The sequence below is a fragment of the Nuphar pumila genome, chromosome 1 (genome assembly GCF_984573655.1).
Source record: "Nuphar pumila chromosome 1, dmNupPumi1.hap1.1, whole genome shotgun sequence".
In the NCBI taxonomy this organism is placed as follows: domain Eukaryota; kingdom Viridiplantae; phylum Streptophyta; class Magnoliopsida; order Nymphaeales; family Nymphaeaceae; genus Nuphar; species Nuphar pumila.
The window spans coordinates 154,240,032-154,252,234 of NC_143249.1; positions in this window are offsets into that span (position 1 = coordinate 154,240,032).

Genomic DNA, 12,203 nt, shown 5'->3' on the forward strand with positions numbered 1-12,203 from the left:
TCGAATTCACTTCCCCTTCAGGTTAAGGGATAAATCTGAACTACCCATTCAGGATAAGGAAAAAATCCTGAGGCCCCGATAGTTGTCCAAGTCAGCATGAGAGTGAAAACTGAAAATCTCCGATCAGAATCAATTGATAATTTTCCAAAATCTAGTGTTAGTGCTGGTAATATTTCAAAACCTTGTGTTCGTGCTGGTAATTTTTCAAAACCCAGTGTTTGTGCCAGTAATTTCTCAAAATCCAGTGTTTATGCTGGTAAATTTTTAAAATCCAGTGTTCGTGCTGGTAATTTTTCAAAACCCAATGTTCGTGCTGGTAATTTTTTAAAATTCAGTGTTCGTGTTGGTAATTTTTCAAAATCCAATATCCGTGTTGGTACTTTTTCAAAATCCAATGCTCGTGCTGGTACTCTTTCAAAACTCAGTGTTCATGCTGGTAATTTTTTAAAAATCCAGTGTTTGTGCTGGTAATTTTTCAAAATCCAGTGTTCACACTGGTAATTTTTCAAAATTCAGTGCTCGTGCTGGTACTCTTTGAAAACCCAGTGTTCATGCTGGTAATTTTTTAAAAATCCAGTGTTTGTGCTGGTAATTTTTCAAAATCCAGTGTTCACACTGGTAATTTTTCAAAATCTAGTATCCGTGTTGGTACTTTTTTAAAATACAGTGCTCGTGCTGGTACTCTTTCAAAATCCGGTACTCGTGCTGGTATTTTTCTAAATCCTGTTTTACTGGTTGACACTCTTAAAATCCGATTTTGATTTTCTTCCTAGTCAATGTTTCCAAACCCAATTTATATTGGTCTAATTTTCCTTCATTCAAATGTCTAGAGTTGGTCTAGAAAATTAGTGTTTCGACTCAAATTTTCTTTCAAATCCAATTCAAATGTCTAGAATTGGTCTAGAAAATTAGAGTTTCGACTCAAATTTTCTTCCAAATCCAATTCAAATGTCTATAATTGGTCTAGAAAATTAGAGTTCTGACTCAAATTTTTTTCCTAATCCAATTCAAATGTCTAGAATCGGTCTAGAAGATTAGAGTTCCGACTTGAATTTTCTTCCAAATCCAATTCACTTAGCTTTCCTTTAGAGGTTTGAATTTCTACTCAAACTTTTTTGCAATTTAGTAATTGGTCTAGAAGATCCAAGTTTCGACTTGAATTTTCTTTCAAAATCCAATTCATTTAGTTTTCCCTTGAAGATTTGAATTTTGATTTGAAACCCAGTTTAGCACCTGGTTCTTCTAAACCCGGTTTAGCACTGGTCCATCCCAAAGTCCAATCTTTGAATTGGTCTTTCTAAACCTAGTTTAGCAACCGGTCCTTCCAAACCCAGCTTAGCACCTGGTCCTTCTAAACCCAGTTTAGCATTGGTCCTTCAAAACCCAATTTAGTACCTGGTTCTTCCAAATCCGGTTTAGCATCAGTCCTTCCCCAAAACCAATCTTCGAATTGGTCCTTCCAAATTTGATTTAGCGTCGGTCCTTCCCAAATCCAATCTTCAAATTGGTCCTTTTACAAAATATAACCTCGTATTTATTATTTTATCAGTTCCTGTATGTGTATTGGTCATTCTTTCAAATTCAATCTTTATATTAATTTCAGTTCTCAATTTCAACCTTCGGGTCACTCAATTCTTAATTTTGACCTTCAGGTCATCCAATTTCCAAATTCAATTTCCAATTCCAATTTCGACCTTCAAGTCAATCAATTTCCAATTTCGACCTTTGGGTCAATCAATTTCCAAATTTGATCTTCGGGTAACCCAATTTTCAATTTTCAGTTTCCAATTTCCAATTTCCAATTTCCAATTTCCAATTTCCAATTTCCAATTTCCAATTTCCAAATTCCAAATTCCAATTTCCAATTTCCAATTTCCAATTTCCAATTTCCAATTTCCAATTTCCAATTTCCAATTTCCAATTTCCAATTTCCAATTTCCAATTTCCAATTTCCAATTTCCAATTTCCAATTTCCAATTTCCAATTCCCAATTTCTAATTTCCAATTTCCAATTTCCAATTTCCAATTTCCAATTTCCAATTTTGACCTTTGGGTCAACCAATATCAGTCTCAATCATTTTCTCTTGCGAGAGACCCTTTTTACGGGGAGAGTTCGAGGGAGCTTGTTCTTTTCGCATGCTATCCTTTGTTCACTCAGCCCCTTTTCAAGGAGAGTTTGAAGGGACTCGTGTCTTTGTGAACTGTTTGCAAAACAAATTTCCAATTTTACACAAGGAACCCTTAATTCAGGGCGAGCTTCGACCGAGGCTCATTTTCCTTGTGGCCCCCCAAATTTTCATATTAGGCCATTTCATCATGTAGGACCCTCTTTTCAGGGAGAGTATGATAGACTCGCTTCTTCATGACCAATTCACCGACCTCACCATTACCGGCCCCTTTCCATAAGAGAAGCCTAATGTTAGGAAGTTTTGACGAAAACTTAATTTCTCTTCGAAAGTTCATTTTGCAAACACCTCCTCTTCAGGGAAGAGAGGAGTAATTTCTATTTCCCATTTTTGAATCTTCTCCTTTGGGGAAAGGAGAAGAGAATTTTTGCCATGGATGTGTTGATTCATGCTTCAAATGCTCGCTTTCACGAAGGATTTCAAGAATATTTTGTCAATTTGTCATTAAATATTTGTTGATTTCAAAATCTTTATTGCACAAAACTTTACCTCAGAATACCTTTAGTATTACTTCCGAAAGGATAAAGCTTTCGTGAAAAAGGATTCAAAATTTAAAATATTTCTATTGGCCAACCAAAAGGATAAAGAATAAATCTTGAATATGGCCAGCAAAGGAAATTCAATGTTGTTGCAGAGCCATAAGTGGTCGATATTGATCGCAGTCAATGCAACATTTTTAAAGATCATTCTTAGAAAATAAGGCAATCGAAATATCCTGGATGATACAGAAAAATCCATTCAATTTCCATATCTCCTCAATCGTTTAAGCTGCAATTAAATATCTACAAAAGGGATCTCTCAATTGTTGTCAAGATGAAGATGAATTATGCGAATTAGACCCCCGAGGCCAAAGAAGATTTGAATCATCTCCAAGATGAAAGAGTTTATAATGGATCCTTCCAAGAAAAGTTCAGATCACCGCCAAGTTGAAGGCGAATGTGATGAGCCTCCCGACAAACCCTAAAAGATATTTAATTTCTGCTATCATCAAGAGATTTCCAACCAAAGAGTCAATACGGTCAAGATAATCCCTGAGGCAAAGAAGGATTGAAACAGCTCTGAGATGAAGGAGTTTGTGACGTACCCTTTTAAAAAAAAAGAGAGAGAGAAAAGTCAGAACATCTCCAAAATGAAGGATAATGTAATCCCCAAAAAAACTTAAGAAAGCTCCAATTCTGCCAAAAAAAAAAAGAGTGCAGAAAGATCATCATGAGAAAAGAATCAATGGATATCAGACTGCCAAATCTGCCAAGAATCCTCTTTAAATTTTATGAAATTCTATTATCAATATTCTTTCACCAATTGCTTTCACAATATCAAGAATACTCTCTTTTTTGTTCATATCAAGGAAATTGATAGCTTCTTTGAAAGGAAGTTAATTGCAAGCAATTTGAATTTGAATCTTGATTCTACGAAGTTGAGCCCGATTGGAGGTAATACTTCAGGTAGAAAAGATGGAATATTTTTGCACAAATGTGCATCATTTTCAATTATTTTGGATCAACAACCATTTTCAACATTTTGACAATATTTTCTAATTATCCTAGCATGAAGCGAGAGCTTGAGGTTCATCTTTGGCGCATCCAGACACCATTTGTTATCCCTTGTTAGGACTTGATAATGGGAGTTTTCAAGATTCCTTCCCTTCTTTGGTATAATCTGAGCACCTGGGCTCTCAGATTCACACACTTCCCTGTGTCCCCACTGTCCCACCATAGACAGTCCAATTTCGGCTCGAGGTTAAGCCACCAATCATTTTCTCGCAAAAGGTCATTAATTTCAAAAGTTGTTTAGTCTCAGCAATGAGGCGCCCAAAATCAAACCCCTTTTCAAGCTTTAGGGACCCCCAATTTCATCCTTTTGCAAAACCCCTATCGGATTCATTGTGCGGAAGTCTGAAGGTTCCATCATGGATTTTTCTTTCGAGAATCCCATCATTTTCATTCTCGGTCAGGTTAAGGGTCAAGCTTGAGCCTCATTTCTACATGAGGTATTTTCTCGTCCCATCTAGGTTAAGGGAAAAACCTGAATCTCACTTCTTTGAAGTAAAGCTTTCTTCCTCATTCTCTATTTCACACCTACCATTTTCATCAGGGCTAATCTCTTCATAACCAGTCAAATCTTTCTAACTGGAGCATTTTTATAGCCCATATTTGATGTGTTTTTCTTTGCCACTAAGCTCGGACCTAAACCGGCTTAGTAGCAAAGAGGGGCATCTGTAAACACCCCAAATTTTTCTCATCCATTCTCAGGCACCCTCCTCGTACAGTGCCAACCCTGTTAGGTCAGTGTAGGAATCCAACACCAAGTTTGTGTCAGAAAATTACCATTTTACCCACTTTCATTAGAAAAAATACCATTTTACCCCTAGGTCATCCTAGACCCCAGTAAGTCAGAGTCAACCAAGCTCATTGGTCAATTCAGAATAGTTAGAATGTCAGTCATTTCTAGCTCACCCGAGCTCACAATGAACAAACCATTTTCATTTCTGACCATTCCTACCGAAATGGGATCATTTCTTCATAAATGAGCTCATTTCTCACTCTAATCCAAGCCAATTATCTCTGAATCAGTCATTCACATTCAATCCTATTCTTCAGAGTCTAGCTTGAGCTCACTAGAAGTTCAAGTGCTCCAGTTTCAGTTTAAAACCATTTCCAAGTGTCTAGGAACCCATTTTAGATTGTTTCAGCTTATTTAGCTGAAATTGAGCTGAGTCCAGTCAGTTGAGCTAGTGTTCGAGCTTCAATTTTAGTTTATCTCAGTATTACCGATCTTTATTCTAGCTCAAACCCAGCTTTGGTCTGTAATTCACTTCACTCTAGTGACCATTTCTCTAAAAATGGCAGTTTTTCTTGACAATTCAGTCTGGGAGATCAGTCAAGTCAGTGTCTTGTCAGTTCATTTGAGTTCTGAAACCCTGAAACCCAATCAATTTTAGTTTATCTCAGTATTACCGATCTTTATTCTAGCTCAAACCCAGCTTTGGTCTGTAATTCACTTCACTCTAGTGACCATTTCTCTAAAAATGACAGTTTTTCTTGACAATTCAGTCTGGGAGATCAGTCAAGTCAGTGTCTTGTCAGTTCATTTGAGTTCTGAAACCCTGAAACCCAACTCAATCCAATTCATTTTAGTTTAAATCAGTTCAAACCTCAATTTTCAATGTCACTCTGGTTTGGTAGAGCCCGAAAACCATTTCTTGAACCATTTTGTAAATTTTATCACTTTTTGAACTAGTGCAAGTGTCAATCAAGGTCCAATATCCAAAATTCTTCATCGAGGGCCTGCATTTTGCATAGAATTTTATGTCATTTCTTATCATTTCATAAAATTTCATAAAATTTCATTATATTCCATTTCATTTTCGAGATACAGAACTCCAGTTTTATAAATTCCAATCTATATTGAGTTTTAAAAGTTTTCAGAAATCAATTTCAAACCCTGGGTTTCCAAAATTGACATTTTTACCCCCAAGATTCTAAATTTAGAAATATTTTCCCCAGAAAACAATCTAGATTCTTTTCAAACTCAAATTTTCAAATTACAAACTAGATTTGCTTCGCAACAGGGTATGAAATTTCAAATTCGAAGCTCATTTCAAAAACTGCCAAAAATAACTCATTTCATCCAAAGAGTTTTCTGAGAAACCATTTCACCCATTTGGTTTCCAAAATTGGCTTTCAAAATAATAAGTGGGACTCACTCTAAGTGGCGTCACACTGAAACCTTTTCAAGTTTTAAAATTTTTTTTTTTTTAGAAATCGTGTGGGCCCACTCCAAAGTTGCTCTCACTTTGAAACCATTTTTGAAAAAACCATGCGAGCCCACCCCAAGGTGGCGGCACATGTAAAAAAAATATAAAAATAAAAATAAAAATCCAGATTTTTCCTTTCCTTCTTCCTTTTCCCTCCCTTTTTCCTTTCCTTTTCCCCTTTTCCTTCTTTCCTTTCTTCTTTCCCCTCTTATTTCCTTCTTTCTTTTTCTTCTTCCCTTTCTTTCCCCTTTCTTCCTTTCTCTTCTTTCTAAAAACTGCATCTCACGGCTGAGGCCTTCCCCATTCATTCATTACCCCCCTCTCATTAAACCCTAAGTTATTTCTATTTTCCCTAAGTTCAACAGGAAAAAGAATATACGGCTGCACCCTACTTCCTCTCTCAAGCTCTCTCTCACATTAGCTCTTCAACCATCTCTCTCTCTCTCTCTCTCTCTCTCTCTCTCTCTCTCTCTCAGCCACAACTCCATTGCTCCATCCCCATCAGCCATTGCTTCAACCACTACCTCCAGCAAGCACCTTCACTGCAGCCACTTCAGCGCCATTGCCCAGCATCTCCAGCCACCGGATCCTACCACTTGTCCCAGCCACCATTCCAACTCCTTGGTAGCAGCAAGGTGCAGACCACCTACAACCTCAACTTCCTCAACCTTGGATCATCTTCACCACATCCGCCCTCCTTTAGCCGATCCCAGCAAACCCAAGGTAAGATCTTCATTTTTTTTCTCTTTTATTTCCTTTATTTTCATGCTTAAGGCTACATGGAGTAGGGGATCCCTCCGATGGATGGATCGGATCCCCTATCACCATAGCCAAAATTAAGTCTAGATTGTACCCCCTTGATTATTTTGATTTTATCATTAAATTCATGTAAATTTTGTATTATAGGCCTTATATTTAGATTATTTTAATGCTTTATAGGTATTTTGTTTAGTTTCTTTAACGTTTGCTTATTAGTTTATAGGTTTTGATTTTAAGGGTCAGTCCAGCCTTCGTTTCATGTTTAATTGTTCGTCTATAAATTCTGAAATTTCTATGATAGATGTATGGGTTTAATCTTCATTTTTCTGCAAAAATCTGGACTGATTTGGGTTTTTCAACCCTCTCTAATAAATCAGATCCCAAATCGGGTCATGAACCCCCTGAAAATTCTAGAATTCCTTTTAGCAGACTTGTCGGCCTGATATCTCCTAGATGGATGATCCAAATCCTTCTCAAAAAAATATAGTGGATCTCTGTTAGAATCTATTATTTTTCAGTATTTTTCCAATGAGGTTTAGTTTCTGTTAAAAATCGAGTTTTTTCAAAACCTGTAAAAATTTTGATTTTTTCTTATCAGAGTCTAGACCGACCCTAATCTGTTGTGATGCTTCAATATGCAGGTTGGATGTCAAAACTTTCAACAGTGAAGTTATTCCTTATTATTCCCTCCATCATTCTCCAAAATTTGAGAATTTTAGGACAAGGTATTTTTCCCAGAATTAAATTCTCTTTCTGTCAAATTCCAATGTCTGAGAATTATAGAGATCTAGATCTCTGATAATCCTCTGCTCTTTTCCAAACCGTTCATCTAATACCAAAACTGTAAAAATAGGAAATTTTCCTCTGTTTGGCAGGAACATTCTCCCAAAATCTCAGGCATTGTATCTACTGTTTGCTATTTTTCCCATAATTTTTCCTGAAACCTGTCAGTCTGCCCTAAATCCTAGAGTCGCCAGATTCCGATCCGACTTGCCAGAGCTGTGAAGCTCCGACCATAAGTCAAAACCAAAATCTGTAAAAGGAAAATTTCTTTGCCTAACTGTCTTATGTCACCCCATAAAATTTGGGAGATTTCTATGGTGGTTTAGTACCCAAAATTCAGTTTAGATTTAGCATTTTAGGCAAAATCTTGATTTTTAGGATTTCTAGTTAATTTTCCATATTAAAAAAATATCAAAAAGATAGATTTTCGAGCTTCATTCTGTTTTTAGGGTTAGTCTAAGTTTTCATGCCAAATTTGGATCAATTCCAAGTTCATTTACCTTATGTGTTAATTTACTTTTAAATTCAGAGGCAAAAATCAAGCGAAAATCAAGTTAAATCTGATATTTTGTGATATTTTTGCCATTTTAGGGTTTTTATCATGTGAATAAGCATATCATATCATATTAGGATTAATTTCAATGTCATTTGCACTTCACATTTCGCATTTTTGCAAAATTTATTTCAGAAAACCCTGGTTTCAAGGCCATAGTCTTGTTATCAGGAGCATTTTGGTCATTTTGACCTCAATTTTGAAATTCCAAACTTCAATTCTCTAAATTATCATGCATATCATCATATTTCATTATCTTATGTTTAATCCTATTTCATTTGATTTTCAAATTTCCAAATTTTACAAAAATTCTCTTAGAAAACCCTGATTTCAAGGTCATCAGGGGTATTTTAGTCATTTTTACTCTAATTTCGAATTTCCAAGTTTATTTTTGAATTTTATTACTTATTTCTCATGTTTATATCAAAGGGGGTATGAATTTGGGTTTACATTTGAATAATATCTGATAATTTCTGATATTTTCGGATAAATCCAAATAAACCTACATTTCTGTGCTAACATATTTTCTAGTTTTGTAGAAACATTCAAGCAAAAGATTTAGTTATTTTATTTCTTTTCTTTTGTTAAATTCAATGTAAAAAGCAATGTAATATTTGGAATAAGAGTTACATTTTCTGTTTAGAATAGGACTGCATTGCATATAGTTTAATTTCTGCAAATTTCAATATCTGATGTATTATTCATGCACATTTTTCCAAATTCACTATGGTTGACAAAAATGGCATGTGCACAAGCTCTTAGGGAGCTCACAAACTTGGTGGAATTCGTATTTGTGGCCATAGTCAGAATACAAATGAAACCCAGATTTGTGATCTTTGTATTAGCCATATTCAGCCTACACTCTTAGGCTAACTTCAAAAATGCACTGCATTTCTCAAAATTTCTAAAGAATTTTCCCAATTCCTTAAAGAATTATCTTTCAAATTCATATTAATTTATTTAATTTGCATCATTTTCAAACTCATTTCTCAATTCCATTTCAGAGAAATTGATTTTCTCAAAATCTTCTAAGTCTTTCTCAGGATTTGATTTTCTCAAAAACTCTGAGTTTTCAAATGTTATTTCCAAGTATTTTCCAAGTTTAAATCATGATTTCCCAAGATTTACACATTCTCAATTTCATTTTCAAATCCCAATATCAATTTTCTCAAAGAACTGATTTTTTTGAGAATCCATTTTCTATTTCAAAAGTCATTTTCCAACGAACTTCCTGATTTTCTCAGAATTCTCAAATCTATTTTCTCAGAAAAGTAGTCCAAATCTCAAAATCGACTTTCTCAGAGTTTCCATTTTCCTGAGGATCAATTTTTCCTTCAAAAGTCATTTTCCAATACAATTTCTGATTTCCAATGAAATTCAATGATTTTCTCAGGAATTCCATTTTCAAGCACTTTTCCAATCATTTTCCAAGTACATCTCAATTTTTTAAGCAAACATCATATTTCTCAAACTTGCATTCTTCCCAGGAGGTCGATTACCCCTGGTAAAGGTGCCAGGAACAGTCAAACCTTGTACTGATAGGCGGATCCCATTCCACAGAATTTTTTCAAAAATTTTCAAAACAGAGGCAAGTAATTTTCAAAACTTTGGTCGAGTTTGACTCACAGAATCGTTTTCTCTCTCTCGCAGAGGGAGGGAAAAAAATGCGATGATAACCGATATACAATTCTGGTTATCTGATAATGATATTGTTTTTCTTGTTTATGTTTGTAGTTTAAATCCAAATTTTTTATGGTAGAATTATGAATATGTCTACGATTTCCAATAAAAAATCAGTTTTTTTTAACCTCTGTAAACCTGCTTTCAAAAATCAAAACCGAAGCCTAGTTTCTGAACCATGAAAATGCTATGTAAATCTAGGGTCATCTTGTCGGAGGCATATCTCCCTAACCGAAGATCGCTTTTCTGATAAAAAAAAGCAAAGTTTGTGTATGCATGTCTAGTTTATTCTGTGAAATTTTTATAATGTTTCACAATCGTTTACCATCCTGTTTTAATCCAAAACCGAACCCTATTTTTACTAAATTGTCAGGCATGTTTAAACCCTAGGTCATCTTGCCGGAGCGATATCTCTCTAATCGTGGATGATCTTTCTGATCCATAAAAAAGGTTATTTCTGTCTGAATCCTTGGTTTATCTTGTGTGATTTTCATAAATTTCTGTGGTAGTTTTCTATTTTATTTTAGTAAAAATCGGACTCTATGGTCCTGCAACTGTCAGTCATTATCTAGAGTCAAAGCTAACTTGAGCGGGTCATATCTCCCTAACCAGAGATCATATCGATGATCCGTAAAAAGTATCATGTTTGTATGCATGTCTAGTTTCTCTGGTATGATTTTGATGATTTTTAAAGTCTATTTGCTATTTTTTTTTAAACCAAAATCAGAACTTGCTTTTCTTAAACTGTTATATGTTAGCCAGAATCTAGTTCAACTTGTCGAAATGATTCCTCCCTAACCGAAGATTATATTTCTGATCCATAAAAAAAGTTATCTTCATTGAAATGTCTAATTTTTCTCTATTAAATTTCATAAAGTTTCATTGTTGTTTGATATATAATTCTGGTCTGACATCATGATAGATATGAAATAGTAGATAAAATAGCATATTTTTCATCTTTTTATTTAATATTTATTGCTTAAATGATCCTAAAAATTTATTTTTTGATTGCATATTATTTTTAAGGTTATTAATAATGCCCATGTTGAGTTTTATGATTTTTGGAATTCATTTGATGTGCTATTTAGTTATTTCATAAAAATAGGATGCCCGCAAAGTTTAGGTTCAACCGGAACACAGGCAAATTTCATCATTTTTGCATATTTTATTATTTTTATGCATTATTTTCATAATTTTTAGTTTGATCATCTTCATAATCATATTAGGGTGCTCTCCACCCTATTTGACAATGTTTTGAGTTTGTTTGATCCCTGGATTAAGCGTATTACAAAAATCTTTTTTGAAAAACCCTATTCTTAACCCTGTTTTGCAAATAACATCAATTTTCAAGGGTATTTTGGTCTTTTTTCCCTCAATTTTGAATTTTCAAATTATTTATTTTTATTATTGTTCAGTTATGCATCATCCATTATGTTATTTAATGATTTTTATTTTAGGGAAGCATGAAAAAAGGCTTATATCCGGATAAATCCCTCAATTTCTAAATATTGTTGGATAAATCCAGAAAAGCCGACATATTTCTACTAACAAGTTTGTTAATTTTGCAGGGAGGCTCAAGATTAGATTTTTATTTATTTTTCTTTTCCTTTCTTCAGTTTATTATTGATGTAAATTGTAATTATAATATTGGAATAAGAAAATTTTCTTTCTGCTTAGCTTAGGCTGCATTTGCATATAGTTTGATTTTTAATATTAACTTATATGCTTGTAATTCATACACATATTTCAAATTCATAATGGTCAACACGAATGACACATGCACCTACTTCTAAGGAGTTAGTAAATTCAGTGGAATTCGTATTTGCAGCCATAGTCAGAATACGAATGATACTCAGATTTATCATCTTCTTTTAAGTTACAAACGGCCTACACTCTTAGGCTATTTTAAAAAATCATTGCATATTTTCAAAAGCTTTTCCAAGTATTTTTTTTTAGAATCAAATGAGATATATTTATTATATATTTGTGGTCATATTCAGGGATATATAACAAATTTATTTTATCTAAATTCTATAAGGCACAGAAATTCCTTTTACAAATGCTTTTCTTAAATTCTTCAGAAAATATTTTTACAAATTGCATCCATACATCATCTAGGTTCAAATTGCATAATGAAAAGGGTTCACAGGGCCACACGCCCATCCCTCTTGATCTATTTCATAAATCAATCTAAAAAAATCAATTTTCTCAGAGTTACTCTGGTTTTGCTTAAAATTGATTTTCTCAAAAACCCTTAGTTTTCAAGAAATTTCCAAATCTTTTCAAAGTCCAGTTCATGATTTTCCAAGTTTTCTTTTCCTCAAAAATATTTCTTAAGTATGAAAAATGATTTTCTAATCATCCCTTTTTTCAAGTATTTCCAACATATTCCAAGCATACATCATGCTTTCAATCTGCATTTTCTCAAAGTCCATAGCACATGCCTGATTCTTTATGCATTTAGGAATAGAACAATGATTTAGAC